This window comes from Coenobita brevimanus, chromosome 78 (assembly GCF_032717465.1).
Source record: "Coenobita brevimanus isolate Jiangsu-jjx chromosome 78, ASM3271746v2, whole genome shotgun sequence".
Lineage (NCBI taxonomy): Eukaryota > Metazoa > Arthropoda > Malacostraca > Decapoda > Coenobitidae > Coenobita > Coenobita brevimanus.
Window position 1 is genome coordinate 30,325,009 of NC_137031.1, and position 21,697 is coordinate 30,346,705.

At 42.4% G+C, this 21,697-nt stretch overlaps 1 protein-coding gene across 1 annotated transcript in view; it reads right to left on the reverse strand.

Moving 5' to 3' along the window:
- Window positions 1–21,697, reverse strand: part of LOC145408784 (uncharacterized) — a 197,722-nt gene that overhangs the window by 90,976 nt on the left and 85,049 nt on the right. The window lies entirely within an intron of this gene.

The following is a 21,697-nucleotide window of genomic DNA, read 5'->3' on the forward strand; positions in this document are numbered from 1 at the left end:
CACACATAGTTTACCTTACCAAAGCTAATAAGGTAGTGTCTTACTTAAGGACCCTTCTGGCTATTGCCAGATACTTTTATTTACCTTTGTATATATCTTGCAGACAAGTGAAAAAAAAAAAAAAACTTGTTCTGGGTTCTGACAGACAATTTAGTTTTTGAGATCCCCCTCATACTGGAGGGGTTAAAGACACTTACAATTAACCCCTTCCTTTTGTGGATGTCTTTACAGTTTTACTTTAACAATGGATATATCAGTTTATTCAGTCTGTTACAGAATTCTCACAGTCAAAAGGATTAAGATACAAACTATATATATATATAAATATATATATATATATATTCAGTCTGTTACAGAATTCTCACAGTCAAAAGGATTAAGATACAAACTATATATGAGGCGTCTAGAACCAAAGGGGCATCGGCGCCAAAATGTACTTTTGAGTTATGACGCTTTAAAGTTGTGTTTATGGCAACGTCACAACCAGAAGGCAATAAACAGACCTTTTATACATCTAAATGATCATCAGCGCCTATGCTCTACATGTACAGCCAAAAAAACAAAACAGTAATAACTGTAACCACAAAATAGGCAGTAAACCAAACCCCCAATTTATAAATGGGCATAATAACATATTGTAGGGATTTAAAAACATGGCAGAAAAAACATCAACGAATGTATTAATGTACAAAAATTTATTAACTGAAGATTCCAGTTCACTTAATATTAATAAACGAATGATTATTACTGTAATTTCACGTTTTTGACAACTAAATCTGAAATCAATGCAGTTATTATTTTTCCTCTACCATAATAGATTGAAATAATAACACTAAAAAAAAAAAAAAAAGTGTAGTGCTTAAGTAAATTGAGAAGGGGTAGTGGGGGGTTAAATGGTGGGGTCGTCATCTAGGAGAACGACATCCAACTCTGCCTCCTCGGTGCCACGCCCCCTCCCGCTGTCTCCCCTCACCACTCTCTTTTCCTCTTCCTTTCTACCTTTTTCCACTTCTCCACACACTTCTGACACTTACGAGAGGTTATAGGCACCACCTCCTCACTGTAACTATGTGATGAACTCATCTTGTCACCCCCCCTTCAACCCCAATAACAACAGCTCATCTTGTCACCAATAATCTACGATAAATGGGGTAAAAATCCAATACGTAATAATTAGACACCTCAGTTAATACGGGAGGGAAGTCTCACCAGCACACCGGGCGGGCCACACGCTTGCTGATTGGCTGCTCTGGGGGAGTGGCAGAGAGTGAGAATGCTAATTGGTTTGGGCTGTGTGGCTTAGATGCCTGCCTGCTCTGATTTGTTCGCCCGGCAGCATGGACAAAACCACGTGACTTTGAGCCCCTCTACCACTGTCCAGAAGGCCGAATCTTGTATGGCAACCAGTGCTGTCACTGAGAAGAGGGTTAAGCCTGTTGTCTCCCCTACCTAACTCAAAACCAGTATATTGGTGGGGATGCCCCTTTGGCTCTAGACGCCTCATATATATACAGTAATCCCTCCAATATCCGATGTAATAGAGCCAAAGGCATGTCCGGAAAGTGGTCCTGTCCGGATAGTGCGCCCCAGCCTCCTGGACTTGTACTTATGGGCCCTAACTCAGAAAAACACCTATACAACATCTATTTAAGACCCAAATCACACCAATAAGGGACATAAAAGACTTTAATAAATGCAAAAGAACCAGAGAATGAGGTTTTAGAGGTGAGTTTATACAATATTAAACATTCTAGGTACTTACAACAAGTCCCTGGCTCCTGGACTGGTACTTATGGACCCTAACCCAGCCTAATTTTGAAAGCCACCTAAATATCTCCCTACCAGACATGCATAGCACATATTTAAACCTATTTAAGACCCTATTCATACCAATAATGGACATAAAGCTTGAAATAAACGAAAAGGAACCAAAAAAGAGGAATTAGAAGTGACTGTACCTCATCCAGGGTAATTACAGCACATTTGTGGCAGCCTTTTGTAAGGTTTTGGCAGTGGTGAAAATGCTCTTGAAGCACGTACAGTAATCCAATGTTGTGCTGCACTTACAGTAATTCTTTGCACTGTGAGTTATAACTGTTTAACACTGTACATTGTTAATTGCATCAGGCAAGTTTGAACCGCCAGTTTCAACCGTCAGGTTTGCACTCCACAATTAATCCTTTGTAATCTAAATTCTAATTTCTTAACACTGTGCACAACATTGTAAATTCCCGTGTGGTCTAGTGGCGAGGTATTGCAGTTTATTCACTGTTTATTCACAAAAAAAATGAGCACGTGTGGCTCCCATTACGATATGCTACCACTCGTGATCGAAGTTTGGCAATAACTATTTGGGTGTTGGTGAGGGGGAATCAGAGTTGCCAGATTGCAATGGCCACATTACCAAACTTCTCAATTTTCATTATCATTTTTAACTTTTCATTACCAAATTCATAAAGCTAGCATTCATTCTTCATTAATTATATATACAAGTGGAAATACATGTAATCACTTTTCGTATAATTAACAGCATGTTGGTTATTTTCATGCTATGTATGTTAGCAGATTAATCGGAGAGAGCAAACAATCCACCATCTCCATTCTGTGTATCCTCATACATATGAAAAATACATTTGATAATGCATTACTCTGATTCATTACCAAACGAATATTTCAAGACCAAATTGGCCCAAATCTGGTAATGATAAATACCAAATGGCAACCCTGACAGGGGATGGGGGAGGAAGGAGGAAGGAAGGGGTGATGGTCCGTGGTGTAACAGCTGTTCGGCGCCGAGCGGCAATTTCAAATTACGGGTGGGAAAAAATTCGGATTTGGGGGGGATTTTTTTTCTTTTTTGGCCATTTTTGGGTTCAGAAGGTCCAGGCCCACAATGTCCGGTAATTGGGGACGTCCGGAAATTGGGCGTCCGGATATTACGGGGATTACTGTGTGTGTATATATATATATATATATATATATATATATATATATATATATATACAGTATATATATATATATATATATATATATATAAATAATAATTTGGTTTTACGCCAGGTATCCCCGAAGGGCTAAGGCGTTGCCCCTGGGTAGAGGACTTTTGGACTGGGGCGTGTAGCATAATATGACCGAATGCCCTTCCTGATGTCTACCAATGACCCTTGGGTGGATTCGATCCTCCGACCCTTCGGTCAGAGCGGAGCGCTCTAACCCACTGAGCCACGGCTGCTACAATGTATATATATATATACATACAGTATATATATATATATATATATATATATATATATATATATATCCAGGATGTCCCTGGAGTTATCTCAAGAACTTTGAGAAATGACAGATGAGAGAATTCTAAGCAAAAAATGTTCTATGAACATGTATCCAAATCTCAACTGTTACGGAGCTACAATTACTGATGACCTTATGGGTGAAAATGGTCTCCTTCATAATTCGCCCAGAGGGTCATCAGTAACTGTAGCTCCGTAACGGTTGGAATTTGGACACGTGTTCATATAACATTTTTTCCTTAGAATTCCCTCCTCTATCATTTCCCAAACTTTATGACTTAACTCCCGGGACACCCTGTATATATATATCCAAGGGGTGGTTGGGGTTTATTTGCTCACATAATGCCACTCAGGGATGAGTGAGGCTGGTCAATCTCATCTTAGATGTCAGGACCAACTTGCATAACCCCGGGCTCCTACACTCCTCATGGGGCAATGTAGGATTGGATGATGGATGGATGGATGGATGGATATATACCCATCCATCCATCCATCCATCCATCCAATCCTACATTGCCCATGAGGAGTGTAGGAGCCCAGGGCTAGCCATGTTGGTCCTGACATTGAAGATGAGAGTGATCAGCCTCACTCATCCCTGAGTGGCATTACATGAGCAATAAACCCCAACCACCCTTGGATACAAATCTTCACCAGCTCAATCTGATTAGAGCACCGTAATTACTCACTAAACCAACAGGCACCAAAATTTGATTATATGGTTACCACCCAGCATAGTAAATGGTTTCCTGGTGTACAGGAAACCAACTGGCTTGTTACTCTGTGTAGTCACCCACAGGCAGAAGGAAGAGGAAAGAATGAAGGAAAGAAAGACAGGCGAGGGAGTGTAAAGTCACCCGTAGGCAGAAGGAGAAGGAAAGAATGAGGGTATGAAAGACAGAAGAAGAAGGAAGGAAAGAAAGATGGACGGGGGGAAAGAGAAGACACCCGAGGGCAGAACTACATCGGGTGATTGGACGGTGAGCGTCCCCACCTACCACAGTGGATATATATATATATATATACTGTATATATATATATATATATATATATATATATATATATATATACAGTATATATATATATATATATATATATATACAGTACAGTCACATTTTCGCGATATATACTCTCGCAAAATTTCGTTTCGTGATGGCAAAGGAATATTTTCTTCCCTAGGAGCCTCGTTTTTTTCCTACGATTTTCGCGAGCCCCCGCATCTCCACAGTCACTTGTTTTGAACCGACCATTGAGGAGATGTTGGAAGCAGACGAACAAGTCGATGACAATGAAGATCAGGAACCCTTACCTGTCCCACCAGGTGAGCCAACATCTTGCCAAATGAAAGACTTGCTGGCAACCACTGCTCGTCTGAAAGAGCAAATTGAGGAAAGTGATGGGAGGACAGAGATCAGGGACACTTTCCTCCCGATGATGGATAGACTTCTGGCTAATTACAAGGACCTTTTCAATGCCAGAGTTCATGCACGTCATCAGACTCTGATAACATCATTCCTGTCCTCTCGTATTCAACAAGCCCTGGCTTTGGAGAACATGCAGGCTCAGGAGGACGACGGTGCTGTGGACGAGGACACTGATGAGATTGGGGAGCTTGATGGCTCCCACTGGATTCTGAGGGCTTTGATGTTGAAACATTAGGAAGTGGTGGTGTTGGGGACTCAACAGTGGTGGCGGGGAGCAGTGAGGGGGCAGGTGGTAACTAACCACCGCTCTCAGCCTCGGAACTCATCTTCAAGCCCCATCAAGCAGTTTAACATAAGTGTCAGTGTTACTAAATTCTTGGTTCAGTAATACATTATATGTCTGATTAACTGTATGTAATTTACAGAAGGGGTATTGTGTCATTAATGGGTAGCTCAGGGGGAATGAGGCGGCTGACCCTGGAATCAATTACCACTTATAACGTGTAAAGTATATGCATGAATTTCACGAGTTTAACTTTCACGCTGCAATTGCAGTACCAATTAGGCACGAAAATAGTGACTGTACTGTGTGTATATATATCTAAAAAACACATTGCTAGGTGTGTCACATGATTCTCTTCAAATCTTTCAGAGAAATAAATTGATTTTAGAACTCTTAAATTGTTCCAGGGCCAGCCAGGGGTGCATGCAAATTTCTGAACCTCTGGCTATTGAGGGGTGAAGCTGTTAGGCCATTCCTAAGACTGCTTGTTTCCGGCGCAATGGAAGAAACTTACTCTACATACTCAAAGATGGCTTTCGTTTCCCAATTTCCCAACTGTAGGTTAGGTTAGGTTTAGTTAAACACATAAGACAGTCTGCTATTACACTGACAAATCAAACAAGAGCTGTCACAGCAAAACAGAGAAAAACAATGGGGAAACAGATTTAATAAAAAATGTTTATTTAGGGGTAATGCATGACAGTATCAGTAGTTCATGGGCTACGCAACTGCCGGCAAATGTCACTTTCAGGAGGGCGTCAAGAATGTGCGATTTCAAGAATTAGTAAGGGGGTTTGGAACATAACCCTCACTCATTTGGGAGGGGGTTACTGTACTGTATGATATTGTTTAATACTGCAATCAATACAGTACTATACTTGAATCTGAAAAATATAGAAATTAGTAAACATATACAAGTGTAATGACACAAGAGGCCTATAAGTCAAAGATAACACTTCCTAGGCTGCTGAGATGATTCAGAATATCTGCCGAACAATAAAAGACTTTTGTAAATGAGACTATTTCTCAAAACTGCCGAAATATTGGATCCACCAAATAATCAGCCGTCAAGAATTCGACTTTCACTGTACATTTATTAATGTATCTATATCTATATACCTATGCTGCTTCCCCCAAGGAAAGGGAGGTAGCCGAGACAGGACGACACACCCCATTTACTCATCCATTCAAACACATTCATTCACATCTTAGCCCAAAAGGGGAGAAGGGACAGATCCTCATTGCACCACAACGCACAAGGGTCAACTGCACAGTGCAATCAGTGACATCCCCAGCATGGTCAAACAGCAGAGCTGGTTTACCCCTGCCACATCATAATAGACCCATCCCCTTACCTGCACCTGACCTGACTAACTGATCAGACCAAATGCGGGAGAATATCCCCTCAGGGCAGCATCATCATTTATTCATTCACAATTTCTCTCCATTTATTTCTGCCACACACAGCCACTCTTCGTTACTCAACAGACATCCCTCTCGCATCCAGCGCTCTCTTCACACTGTCCGTCCATCCTATTCGTGGACTTCCTCTCAGCCTTACACCTCTCACATCAGATCTAGTTATCTTTTTCATCAATCACTCATAATCCATTCTCTCCATATGCCCAAACCATTGCAACACCCTCTGCTCAACTCTACCAGCCATCTCCCGAACAACTCCAGGTCTCCTTCACACTCGATCCATATGCGTCACTCCACACATACTCCTAAGACACCTCATCTCCATTACATTCAAACTTTTCCTCTCTGCTACACCCATATTCCATGTTTCAGCCCCATATAACGCAGTCGGTACCACAATACCCTCATACAGCCTTCTCTTTACATCCATTCCAAACGAACGACATCTAAACACTTTTTTAATTCCTCCCAGCACCATACCTACTTCATTCATTCTAAACTTCACTTCTGCATCTATTCTTCCATCCACAGCAACATGTGACCCTAAATATTTAATACACTCTACCTCCTCAAGCAACTCACCATTCAAAACTATATTCATCCCCCTACCATCTACCAACCTCGTACACTTCATCACTTTACTCTTATTCTCATTCACTTTCAATTTCCTCCTTTCACACACCTTTCCAAACTCCTCAACCAACTGTCTCAATCTCTCCTCTGAATCAGTCACCAGTGCAGTATCATCTGCAAACAGCAGCTGCTTCAGATTCCACTCTCCACCATCAACATTCACCAGACTCAGACCTCCACCTAAAACTCTTGCATTAACCTCCCTTACAACACCATCCATATCAATATTAAACAACCAAGGCGACATCACACATCCATGTCGCAGCCCCACTCTCACGGAAAACCAATCACTCACAGCATTTCCCACTCTTACACAAGCTCTACTATTTCCATAAAAACTTTTCACCCCTTTTAGTAACCTACTATCAAGTCCATACAATCTTAAAACAGTCCACAAAGCCTCCCTATCAATTCTATCATACGCTTTCTCTAAATCCATGAATGCCCAAAACACATCCTTGCCTTTCGCTAAATACTTTTCACACATTTGTCTCACAGCAAACACCTGATCCACGCATCCCCTCCCTCTAGTAAAGCCACACTGCTCATCACCAATCACTCCCTCTGTACCCTCTCTAACTCTCATAATTAACACTCTACCATACACCTTACCTACAACACTCAACAGACTTATACCCCTAAAGCTAGTGTCACGAGTCGGCTAGTGACACTGGCTTTTGTGGGAAACCACGAACTCAAGTGGAATCCCAGTTTATCGTTTAGTAACCGCTCATTCGGTCGGGAGCCTTGTCAAATCAATTTCTCAGTGTCATAAGTGATCGTCTTTGTGTGAGACATTAGCGCTTCCGCTGAGCGATTTGTTTTGGGCGTGTTTCGCTCACTCTAGCCGTTAAAATGCAGCCCCTAGCGCTCCCTTTTTCCCACGAGTTTATGCAGTCCAGTGTCTGCTGTGACGGAGTGAGGTTCTGTGCTCCAGCAGTGAGAGGTCAGCTAGCACCCAGGCTCCACTAGACTACAGTTCTCCAGGCTCCCACCCTTTATTGGTGATACACTGCATTCATTGACCAGTATTTTCTTTTCGTTTTTCCTAGACTTAAGAGTTTAGTTAAGGTGTTTTTCCTAGGCATAAGAATTTAGCTTTTGAGTGAGTGAGTGAGTGCGATCTCATTAATTTGATTTTGAAATGTAACGTTAAATTTATTTTGTAATCAATAAATTTAACATTTCTTTTTCTTGAGCTTAATGTAATGTAAACTCTTGTTTCATTTCTCCGCAATAAAACTTATTTCTCTTATAGCTCCTAGCTTGCATAAACGTTTGCCATTCATAACTGGTACTTAGGCCAGTCTTGTTGTATTAAGTTTAAAATCCATTGTGCCTTCTAGGAGTTAAGCACCAGCAAGACCCTGATATTATTAATAATAATAGTTATTTATTGTCAGGGGTGAAGTAACTTTCTCCACAGGCTAACAGTACTATAGTCTGAAAAATCTAAACGTAGGGTTTTGGTGGAGTCAGCCCCTCCCTGCACTGTTGCCACGTTTCCGAGCTGACCTCTCCATCAGCGATGACATTGACACTGCTTCCCTCTTGTGATCTCCGTTTTTCTAATACCCCCTATACCCCTGCCACCAACACCCCCTATACCCCTACCCCCAACAACACCCCCATCAACAACACCCGCTATACCTCCACCACCAACACCTCCTATAAATATAGACCCCCACCATCAACACCTGTATAATAATTAGCCATTGATAATTGCTATGCTATTTTATTGAGAGCATACGGAAATGTAACCTACCGTACCGTAACTCTCTCTCTCTCCCTCTCTCTCCTCCTCCTCCTCCTCCTCCTCCTCCTCCCAAGTGCATTGGGAAACATTCTACCCTATTGCTCAAACTCCCTAATCTTACAATCCCATCTGTCTTAATCCTTCCCACTGCCTTCGTTCCTAAATCCCTTAATTGATCTATTCTTAACCTAAGTGTCCCCACACCTTTTAAACCACTAACCTCTCTGTCACTATTCTCCACCATATGTATCAACTTGTATTGTATTGTGTATAGAACTTTCATACTGTATGCTGTAGTACTGTATAATGTATAAGAATACCCACTGTTTAATGGAAATAAAGTTTTATTATTATTATTATTATTATTATTTCTTTCTTTCTCTCTCTCTCTCTCTCTCTCTCTCTCTCTCTCACTAGATTTTGTTATGTGTCATCCATGGTTTTTTACTTCCATTTTTATGTATGGATTATAATTTTGACTTTATTTCCGCACCACCCTTGAGGTAAAAGTCACGGCGCGTTTTTTTTATAGAGGTTTCCCCAATAGGCCTAAATCCTGTAGGGGGTTGGTAACCTCCCACAGCGTACACACAAACACGTGTCGCGTGAGTGCTGCCACCCCAGAGCTGTTTGATATATTTATTTTAATTATGAAAGGATCGCCTCTTCCCACTTTTATCCCTTCAAATTTTCTTGCAATTATACTTGCTAAATTAATTAGCAATGTTAGAAGTGTTGGGGAAGTAAATAATAATTAGAATATTTTTAGAGCAACACTGCCAAATTTTTATGCCACATTTCTCTATTATCGTATAATATAGTATGCAGAATAGTTTTATTCTTCCTTGATACATGTCAGCACTTTCATTACAGTTATATTAGTATGAGTTATGTTTATGTATCATTCCTACTACACAAACCACAGGCGTTATACATCGTAGGGTTAGGAAACATGGCAATAGTGTAGGCAGAGGCAGACTCCACCAAAACCCTATGTTTAGATTTGTCAGACTTTAATAAAGAGCAATTAAGTAATTAGTCTCTGCTGTGTACTGTTGAGAAAGTTTATAAATTCTCGTTCTGAGAGAGTCCAGCGAAGCGGACCGGTAAAGTAATCATTGCTTGATGTAGCAAGACAGTCTTGTTCCTGCTGTTCAGTATTATTGAACAATTATCATTTAAATAATATTTGCATTTATTTTAAAAACCCCGTGACAATTGGCGACCTCGCCAGGATGAAGGGGAATCTGGAAGAATCCCTTTGCTAGACTGAGCTTCGTGAAATTTCGTGACCCTGCCAGCTTGGAGAAGATGGCAATATGGTCACCCATTGGCTCAGCGTCCACTTTGGTGATTGCATTGAGCCTTCTATAGTCGCCACAAATCCTGACTCCACCATCTTTCTTGCGGACTACTACCATCGGACTACAGTAAGGAGATGAGGACTTTTCGATAATGCCTGCAGTCTCCATGTCAGCAATTTCCTTGTCTACTGCATCCTGTAGTCGCATGGGAATCGGATATGGCTTAACCTTTATGGGAGCATTGCTGGTCAACTCAATTTTATGACACGCAACCTTCGCAAGTCTAGGTTGGTCTGAGAAGACATCAGCATACTGACAGAGCAGTGACCTTAAGGCATTTTGGTCTCCTACTGCTAAGCCAGGGTTAAGTAAAACATCTCTGACAGTCTCTTCCTGACGGGACTGAGCGGTTAAGGGCTCGTCATCATGGTCATCAGCTGGGATCACCGTGGCTGCCCCAGTTTCTTCCAGTGGCTGGTCACTATCATCAGCTACTCGTAGGCCAGTCTCCTCCGGGTCTGACTCATGATAAGCCTTCAACATGTTAATGTGGAACCTTTTACGAAGATTCCCCATCTGAATTATGTAGTTGAGGTCTGAAATGCGCTCTACTACATCAAATGGACCCTTCCACTGCGCCAACAACTTGTTCTGGGCAGTGGGGAGTAATACCAAGCATTTATCGCCCGGACTAAACTTCAGAAGCTTTCCCTTCTTATTGTAATAAGCCTTTTGAACTTCACGTGCCTTGATCAGTTCTTCCTCAGCTAACTCGCACGTCGACTGGAGGCGGTCAGCCAAATCAAGGACGTAGGTGTAGGTGGTCTTGACTTCAGGGTCGGGTTCTTCATCGTCCCATAACTCACGAAGGACTTGAAGTGGGCCCCGGACCGACCTTCCATACACCAGTACAAGAATTTCAATGAATGCTGTGGGGCTTCTTGATAAGCAAATAGAGGAGGAGCAATGAACCGCGGCCATTCCTTTGGCTGTTCGGTGGTCATGCACCTCAACATCTTCTTGAGAGTTCCATTGAACCTCTCACACAACCCGTTACACATGGGATGATACGGCATAGTCCGTAAGCCTCAGATGGACAGCAACCTGAACGCTTCGTTCATCATTGCTGAAGTGAACTGTGAACCCCGGTCGCTTAAGACCTCCTTAGGGATACCTACACAACAGAACACTTCATTTAATGCCTCAGCAACAGTGACGGCCTCTATATTCTTAAGGGCCACGGCTTCAAGCCACCGTGTGCTGAAATCAACAATAGTGAGGATATACTTTGATCCATCACTAGCCCTAGGGGAGATTGGCCCAACTATGTCAACTGCTACTCTCTCGAACAGTTCAGAGATTATGGGCATTGGTTTCAATGGCGCAGGACGGACACGTCCCTGGTCAGTGGTACGCTGACACACATCACAGGAACATACGAGCCTCGTTATTTCCCGTCCCATTCCTGTCCAGAAAGAGTCAGCATGGATGCGGTCAGAGGTCTTCTTTTGACCCATGTGACCTCCCATCGCTGAACAATGACCTAATTCAAACACTGCTCGGCGATATTTTGCAGGAACGACAAACTGCAGTCGAACCTCACCCTGGGGTGTCTGTGACTCACGGTACAGCCGTCCTCGCTTACGAAGGAACCTGGCTTGTCCTCCCTGTGAATACTTAATCACTTTACCCTCCAGCTTCTTACGCACTGAGGCAAGTGTTGAGTCAGTCTGTTGCTCTTGGACAACATCTTGACTACGAATCAGATCTTGCGGCGTTGCGACGGTCAATGGAGTGACACGATTTGGAGCCTTGGCCATGGTTCGTGTTACCGCAGCAGCCGAAGTCTGAGTAGCAACATCTACGGCACAACTATTTTTGACGCCAGGTATATTGCCTAATATGAGGTCAAATAAAGGTTCTGGCATGACAACTGCAGCTGTCAGGCCAGTGAAAAATGGAGACGGCACCTGGATACGTGCCCCAGGGAACAATCTCACTGATCCATCAATAAGTCTAACCTGGATCTGTCGACCTGTATACTCATCAGGCCGAACTAAACTCTGCTTAACAGAGCAACCTGAGGAACCACTGTCCCTCGGAACATTTACAGAAACACCTCCCACAAACCCTGGCTGAACAAGAAAGGCAGTGTTGCTGGTGGAAGGGTCTGAGGCGGTAGCAGCCAGTCATTCATGAAATTGCGGAACAACCAATGCAGCAAACATGGCGCCCTGGGTACTAGGTGTCTGAGAGGTCGTACTCACCACCTGAGGAGGTGGAGCATTGACTACTTGTGGAGGAGAGTTCATGGTCGGAGGGGGACTCGTGAACTGTTGGGAAGTACCTCCTGTACTGGCAGAGATGGCACCACCGTGTGCTTGTCATGGAATGAAGCCTGCATTTGCCTCCTGCCTCCGATACACTAATTGACCTGACTGAGGGTTATGTGGCTTGTCCTTGTATTGCTGCTGCTGCTTGGGGAACTGCTGCTGGTTGGGGTGCTTGTTGTACCGCTTCCAAGCAGGCTGCTGTGTATTTTGCCCCTGGTCCTTCTGCTGTTTGCTTGGACCTTGGCCATTACTCTGAGAACGGCCTTGGTGCTGGGATTCAGTCTGAGACGGCTTCCCAGACTTGGCAGTATCTTTTCTGCTGTTCCAGGTGTTTTGCTTACGAGTTTGATACCCGTATGCAGTAAAGAATGCGTCAGCCTTTTCTACCATTTGGCTGGCATCTTTCACCTGGCAGATCTTAAGTTGTGCTATGAGCTCAGCAGGCCACGACCTCTCTAGCTGTGTACGCAGCATAAGGTCAATTATCCCCTCACGCGTGGAAGGAGTTTCATCTTTCTCCATCCACTCACCTAAGTAAGCAGTGAGACAGTCGAGGAACTGAACAGCTGTCTCCTTGTCTTGGAGACGAGCTCGCAAGAACTGAACTTTGGCGTTGTCTACTGTGAGCCCATACGCCTTAATGAAGGCAGCTTTCATCATCTCATAAGTGAGATTGTCTCCACGAATTCTGTGGAGAATATCGAGGGCAGGGCCCTCAAATAAACTAAGAAATTGGAGCCGCTTAGCTGCCTCATCCAGTTGATACATGTCTGCCATGTCCTCAAAACAAGCTATGTACGGCTCGATTCGCTCGCCTTCCTTGTATGAAGGAAGCTTGATGCGTGGGGTCGCCAGGACATGTGCAGGGAGAACACTCGTGGAGCTTTGACCAACTGCGCCAGATGTATCTGAAGCCAAGGAATCTCGCTTGAGCTTCAGCACTTCAAGTTCATGTTTTTCGCGTGCTTCTCGCTCGGCACGTTCATGTTCTCGTTCTCTGTCTCGTTGTATTCGCTTTGTTCTCGCTCGTATTCGCGCTCCTTTTCACGTTCCTCACGCTGTTCTCGCTCATATTCGCACTGAATCTTACGCTCTTCAAGGGCATCTTTCTCACGTTCCTGCCCATAATTAAACTGTGAGAGGACGTAGGTTTGTATTTTCTCTGGGTCAGTGAGGCCCATTTCTTTAGCTTCCTGTACATAGACACTGGCTGCCATGGCGCTAATTTACTAAGCAAACCGAAACTGAGTACTGACTGCTTCACAAACGAATGCTAATAACACAAGTAAAGAATACAGACACAAGCTAGTGGTGACCAGTCTTATCTAGTTAACTGGAAAAGAATAAAGCAAAAATGCAAATAACTGAGAAGACTCAATAATTAACACAATGGGTACGACGGCTACCCAGGAGCGAATTAAAATCGTCTGGCGTTACCGAGAATAAAGAACTAAATAGAGTTAAGTACTCTGTGGATTAATAAAGCAACAATTCACTTGCTAAATTAACGGTAACCACCAGTAAACTTGTGCCTATAAACTTTAATGATAAATACCTAAATATGAACGAGTGAGTATTATCTCTGGAATAGCTTTAGAGCTAGGAGTTAATATCCTGGAATGAGGTCGTCAATTGTCAAGGGCTTTTTAAAATAAATGCAAATATTATTTAAATGATAATTGTTCAATAATACTGAACAGCAGGAACAAGACTGTCTTGTTACATCAAGCAATGATTACTTTACCGGTCCGCTTCGCCAGACTCTCTCAGAACGAGAATTTATAAACTTTCTCAACAGTACACAGCAGAGACTAATTACTTAATTGCTCTTTATTAGTACTGTTAGCCTTTGGAGAAAGTTACTTCACCCCTGACAATAAATAACTAATATTATTAATAATATCAGGGTCTTGCTGGTGCTTAACTCCTAGAAGGCACAACGGATTTTAAACTTAATACAACAAGACTGGCCTAAGTACCAGTTATGAATGGCAAACGTTTATGCAAGCTAGGAGCTATAAGAGAAATAAGTTTTATTGCGGAGAAATGAAACAAGAGTTTACATTACATTAAGCTCAAGAAAAAGAAGTTAAATTTATTGATTACAAAATAAATTTAACGTTACATTTCAAAATCAAATTAATGAGATCGCACTCACTCACTCACTCAAAAGCTAAATTCTTACGCCTAGGAATAACACCTTAACTAAACTCTTAAGTCTAGGAAAAACGAAAAGAAAATACTGGTCAATGAATGCAGTGTATCACCAACAAAGGATGGGAGCCTGGAGAACTGTAGTCTAGTGGAGCCTGGGTGCTAGCTGACCTCTCACTGCTGGAGCACAGAACCTCACTCCGTCACAGCAGACACTGGACTGCATAAACTCGTGGGAAAAAGGGAGCGCTAGGGGCCGCATTTTAACGGCTAGAGTGAGCGAAACGCGCCCAAAACAAATCACTCAGCAGAAGTGCTAATGTCCCACACAAAGACGATCACTTATGACACTGAGAAATTGATTTGACAAGGCTCCCGACCGAATGAGCTGTTACTGAACGATAAACTGGGATTCCACTTGAGTTCGTGGTTTCCCACAAAAGCCAATGTCACTAGCCGACTCGTGACATTACGCCCCATAAAAATCAAATCTTTCTTTCTTCAGAAAAAAGATTTCAATATACATACATATAAATCCTAACTCAGTCACACAAGATTCACACTGTGGTGTGAATGTCACGAGTCGGCTAGTGACATTGGCTTTTGTGGGAAACCACGAACTCAAGTGGAATCCCAGTTTATCGTTTAGTAACCGCTCATTCGGTCGGGAGCCTTGTCAAATCAATTTCTCAGTGTCATAAGTGATCGTCTTTGTGTGAGACATTAGCGCTTCCGCTGAGCGATTTGTTTTGGGCGTGTTTCGCTCACTCTAGCCGTTAAAATGCGGCCCCTAGCGCTCCCTTTTTCCCACGAGTTTATGCAGTCCAGTGTCTGCTGTGACGGAGTGAGGTTCTGTGCTCCAGCAGTGAGAGGTCAACTAGCACCCAGGCTCCACTAGACTACAGTTCTCCAGGCTCCCACCCTTTGTTGGTGATACACTGCATTCATTGACGAGTATTTTCTTTTCGTTTTTCCTAGACTTAAGAGTTTAGTTAAGGTGTTTTTCCTAGGCGTAAGAATTTAGCTTTTGAGTGAGTGAGTGAGTGAGTGCGATCTCATTAATTTGATTTTGAAATGTAACGTTAAATTTATTTTGTAATCAATAAATTTAACAGTTCTTTTCCTTGAGCTTAATGTAATGTAAACTCCTGTTTCATTTCTCCGCAATTAAGCTTATTTCTCTTATAGCTCCTAGCTTGCATAAACGTTTGCCATTCATAACTGGTACTTAGGCCAGTCTTGTTGTATTAAGTTTAAAATCCGTTGTGCCTTCTAGGAGTTAAGCACCAGCAAGAACCTGATATTATTAATAATATTAGTTATTTATTGTCAGGGGTGAAGTAACTTTCTCCAGAGGCTAACTGTACTAATAAACAGCAATTAAGTAATTAGTCTCTGCTGTGTACTGTTGAGAAAGTTTATAAATTCTCGTTCTGAGAGAGTCCGGCGAAGCGGACCGGTAAAGTAATCATTGCTTGATGTAGCAAGAAAGTCTTGTTCCTGCTGTTCAGTATTATTGAACAATTATCATTTAAATAATATTTGCATTTATTTTAAAAACCCCGTGACACTAGTACATTCATACTTATCACCCTTGCCTTTATATAACGGGACCACACAAGCACTTGCCCAGTCAACTGGCATCATACCTTTCACAATGCACACATTCAACAATCTTACTAACCAGTCAACAATAGCCACTCCACCACCCTTCAGGCATTCCACAGCGCACCCATCCATACCTGCAGCTTTCCCCGTTTTCATCTCCTTTATTGCCTTCTCCACTTCCTCCTTCATGATCAAAGAATCATTCAACTCTCCTAACACATTTATTCATTGCACCCCTCCATCGCCACAATCTCAACCACCCTTTCCTCCTCTACATTTAACAATCTTTCAATATACTCTGCCTATGTCTTCCTTACTGCAACCATCTCAATTAACATCCTTCCATCCTCTGCTTTTACTCGCTCTTCCTTCCCAGACTCTCCCTTTTGAACCCTTTTAACCTCCTTCCAGAGCATTTTCTTATTCTGTTGAAAATTCTCAGTCAACTGCCTACCCCACATCTCATCTGCTGCCACTTTAGCATCAAGCACAGCCCTTCTCGTTCTATTCCTCTTTTCCTTATACCTCTCATATGACACCTCATCCTTCCTCTGCAGCCACACTTCATATGAACGTCTCTCCTCAGCCACAGCCATACTTACTTCCTCGCACCACCATTCACTTCCTTTTCTTACACCACCACCCACACGTCTCACACCACACACCTCTTCTTCTTCTTCTTCTTCTTTTTTTTTTTTGGGAGGAAGAAGGAACCAAAGGCCACGAGTCCACAATTATTGTTCCTTCCAAGAGAAAAACAAAATAAAAGAGAAAGCCAAATTCAAGATCCGATCATTTCAAGATGCCTGGACACACTGCTTTTGAAAGACTGGAGATCATAGAAAGCAGGATATACAGACAGAGGGAGACAGTTCCAGAGTTGACCTGTTGCATAAATGAAAGACTGGGAGTAATGGTTAACTCTTGCATTATAGAGTTGGACAGAAAAGGGATGAGAGTTTGTTGCTAGACAGGTGCTACGCACCCGTTCTACAGGTGGAGAAATGCATGCAGACAGTTCAGAGGAGCAGTGACCATTGAAGCAGCGATACAAAAGAGATAAAGATGCAACAGTGCGACGAAGAGACAGAGGTTGAAGGGAGTCAGTAAGAGGAGAAGAGTTAATGAGACGAAAAGCCTTTGACTCCACCCTATTGAGAAGAGCTGTATGTGGGGAGCCTCCCCAGACATGAGAGTTGTACTCCACACAGGGACGGATAAAACCCCTGCATAGTCACCAATTGTGCAGGGGTAAAGAAGGAATGGAGGTGGTTTAGTACACCTAATCTCTTGGAAGCAGATTTTACAAGAGATGAAATATGATCTTTCCAAGATAAGTCCCGAGTAAATGAAACTCCAGGCATGTTCAAGGATGATGCAGGATTAAGCTGAATATTATTAAACATTAGTGGGTATACCTGCGGAATATTTTGTTGGGTTGATAGGTGTAAAAAATGATTCTTAGATGCATTAAAAACAACAAGATTTTTTTACCCCAGTCAGAAATACAAGCCAAGTCAGACATTAGGTGTGCAATAGCCTCATCCCTTGTTTGTTGAAGTAACTGCTGAGATGGACGTTGCGGGAATCGAATGAATAGGTGAAGGGTGGAGTCATCAGCATATGAGTGGATATGGTTGGATGTACAGCTTAGAAGGTCATTGATGAATAAAAGGAAGAGAGTTGGTGATAGGACAGAGTCCTGAGGAACACCACAGTTGATAGATTTAGGAGAAGAATGATGGCCGTCTACAACAGCGGCTATAGAACGACCAGAAAGGAAGCTAGAGATGAAGGCACAGATAGAAGGATAGAAACCGTAAGAGGGCAGTTTGGAAATTAAAGATTTATGCCAGACTCGATCGAAAGCCTTTGAGATGTCAAGTGCAATGGCAAAGCTTTCGCCAAAGTCCCGAAAGGAGGATGACCAGGAGTCTGAAAGGTAGGTGAGAAGATCGCCAGTGGAGCGTCCCTGACAGAACCCATACTGACGATCAGAAAGAAGGTTGTGATAGGAAAGATGCTTTAAAATTTTTCTATTAAGAATTGACTCAAAAACTTTTGAGATACAGGATGTTAAAGCAATTGGACGACAGTTAGAGGGTTGGGAATGGTTACCCTTCTTTGGGACTGGCTGAATGAGAGCAAACTTCCAGCAAGAAGGAAAGGTATAAGTTGATAGACAAAGGTGAAAGAGTTTGCCTAGGCAGGGTGTAAGCACAGAAGCACAGTTCTTGAGAACAACAGGAGGGACTCCATCAGGCCCATATGCCTTGTTAGTATTGAAGCCAGTGATGGCAGAGAATACATCAGCTGAAGAAATTTTAATGTCAGCCATGAAAAAGTCAGAGGGGGGAATTGATGGAGGAACAGCACCGGAATCGTCTAAGGTAGAATTGGAGGAGAAAGTCTGAGCGAAGAGATCTGCTTTATCAGTAGAAGAAATAGCTACAGAGCCATCAGAGTAGAAAAGAGGAGGAAAGGATGATGAGGTAAAGTTGTCAGAAAGGTTTTTGGCAAGGTGCCAGAAGGAGCGGGAAGAATTCGAGTTGGAGAGTTGAGAGCATTTAGTATGGATGAAATTATTTTTAGCAGTGCGAAGAACAGACTTGGAACGATTCTGGGCAGAAAAGTATAAAAGATGTGATTCAGGGGTGGGTTGGCTCTGGTACCTTTTATGGGCCCTCTCCTTGTTGCGGACAGCATTAGAACAAGCGTGATTAACCCCTACACCGCGGGCTTGTTTACCGATAACTTGCGTGTGCCGCGGGGTTATTTGGGCTCCGACAGACTCTCAAAAAATATTTGCCAAAAATCAGTTATTAGCCCTAGAATAATAAAATTAAATATGCTTATGGCACATACCTTCAGCTTTCTCCTGGAATGATTGTTGAGCCTTCGTCGGTTACCGTAGGACTTGTGAAGACCTCTGAAGTAGGGTAACGAAGTCTCCACTTTACACTTCCCGACAACCCGTAATATGATTACCACAGCCAGATTCAAACACTATAAACACTATTCTACAATTTTCAAGTAGTTTGGGATCCATACTAAAAAAAAAAAACACTGTGAAAGCAATGGAAATTACGAGCGCGTCTGATCGTCGCACTGGCACTAGTTCGCTCATGGTAGTCTGTCATTTATTATTCATAAAACCCCTCACACTTTATATTTCTATTACTATATAACACTTATATATATCTACAGTCTTTATCCATAAGTTTCCTTCAGTAGTATTAGTTTATTGTCACTGTAGGGATTCAATTTCTTTCAGTAAAATACGTAGCATTCACTTTCTCGTCCTGTATACTGGCATTGAGAGTGAATATCACTTTCATCTTCACTCTCATAACTCATAGCATTCAGACAAGCTAGAGTGAAACTTTCACTTTCATTACTCCTAGGGTATATACTCGTATTCTTATAATACTACTCATATACATTTCTATTTACGTTCTCTATTTTATTTACGTTATTTACATTTCTATTTTATTTACACTGTGTTGTGCACTGTCACTTGAAATAACTTATAAAACTATTTTCCATTGTTCACGTATATTTACATTCATTACTTTCACTTGCTGTTTACACATTATTTACACATTATTTACAATTCCACTTGCACTGTTTTACTCAATAGAAAGATCGTAGTCACTCTTTTATCAAGTGTCAGCCCTTTACCTCTTTCCACACGAGGTTTAGTAGGGGGTAAAGGTCACAGAGCCATTTGCATGGGGGTGAAAAAAGGCCTTGAAGTCAGCAAGATGAAACGTACGTCCTCTCACTTCGGAAGATGAGAGTACACTGATAACGCAGGGGCAGCCTAGAGGCCTGCTTTAGGGGTTATTCAGAGTTACCAATATTACTTCTTGAAACAGCTAAGTCTAGCACTGATATGATTGGCAGGAAATCTAGACAATACATTATAAATCTGGTAGTTCCAGGTGAATGTAAATATTCTCCCTTCCCTCCTTACATGTATATTTATTACGAAAATAGATTAGAGGCCTACTTAGGAGATATATAATCAGAGCTACCAATGTTAAATCTTGAAACAGCTTTGTGTAGCACTGATATGATTGGCAGGAAATCTAGACAATACATTATAAATTAGGTAGTTCCAGGTGAATGTAAATATCATTTAGGCTTCTCCCTTCTCTCCTTACATGTATATTTATTACGAAAATAGATTATAAGGCATATTTCAAGGGGAAAAAAACAGCGAAAATTAGCGAACGAGTGCACGTGAGGTGTTGTCAGGTGATAATTAGCCAATTCCAGGTGTATGGCACTCTCACTTACCTGATTTCTTTCTTGTATATATTATTTGGTATAAGAATACGACATAGGGCTTATTTCAATGGATGAAATCAGTGAAAAATTCCAGGGAAGATTTACTTAGCGTAGCATGGCCGGGCAGGCGAGAGCATAGGGTAATGGAGGGGGGGTAGGGAGGGGAGTCAAGAACGGGGAGAAATGGCTAAATTGTCAACAATGGATTGGAGTACAGATGAGATTAGGAGTGCTGACTAGTGTTGGACATTGTCAGTACTGATAGATGATACAAGCCCCCACTGGAAAGCCCGGGTGAATTCAAAATAACACAGAATCACAAAAGCGACGCCCCGCGGTATGATCCCTTGCTCCCAAGCGTCACGAAAGTGACGCCCCGCGGTTAAGGGGTTAAACCAAGGCTTTCTTGCATTAGTCAGAGGATATGAGAAAGGAATGTATGCTTCCATGCCCGAGAGAATAACCTCCGTAATACGTAAGGCACACCCAGATGGCTCCCGGCCATGGAAGTAATAATCATTCCATGGAAAATCAAAGAAGTACTGCCTGAGGGCCTCCCAATCCGCAGCTCCAAAGTGCCACAGACGTCGTTTCTTTGGAGGGTCCACAGACCGTACCAGAGCGATAGGACAGGTTAAGGTGATAAGGTTGTGATTGGAGGAGCCCAACGGAGAGAAAAGATTAACAGTGTAAGCAGAAGGATCAGTAGTAAGGAAGAGGTCAAGTATGTTGGAGCTCTCTCCAAGGCGGTCAGGGATATGGATAGGGTGCTGTACAAGCTGCTCTAGGTCATTAAGGATAGAAAAGGTGTAGGCTAGTTCACCAGGTGGATCAGTGAAAGGAGAGGAGAGCCAAAGGTGGTGGTGAACATTGAAATCTCCTTGAATGGAGATTTCAGAGAAAGGAGAAATGGATAGAATGTGTTCCATCGTAGAAGTAAGATAGTCAAAGAATTTTTGATAGTCAGTAGAATTAGGAGAGAAGTAAACAGCGCAGATATATTTAGTCAGAGAATGACAGGAAAGCCGAAGCCAGAGTGTAGAGAATTCAGAAGAATCGAGTTCAGGAATACGCAACATCCACCTTTGGCTTTGAAATGAGTATAGAGAAAGTAGAAGGATACAGAAAAGGGTTTGCTGTCAGTTGCCTCAGACAGTTGAGTCTCAGTTAGAAAAAGAAGGTGAGGTTTAGAGAAGG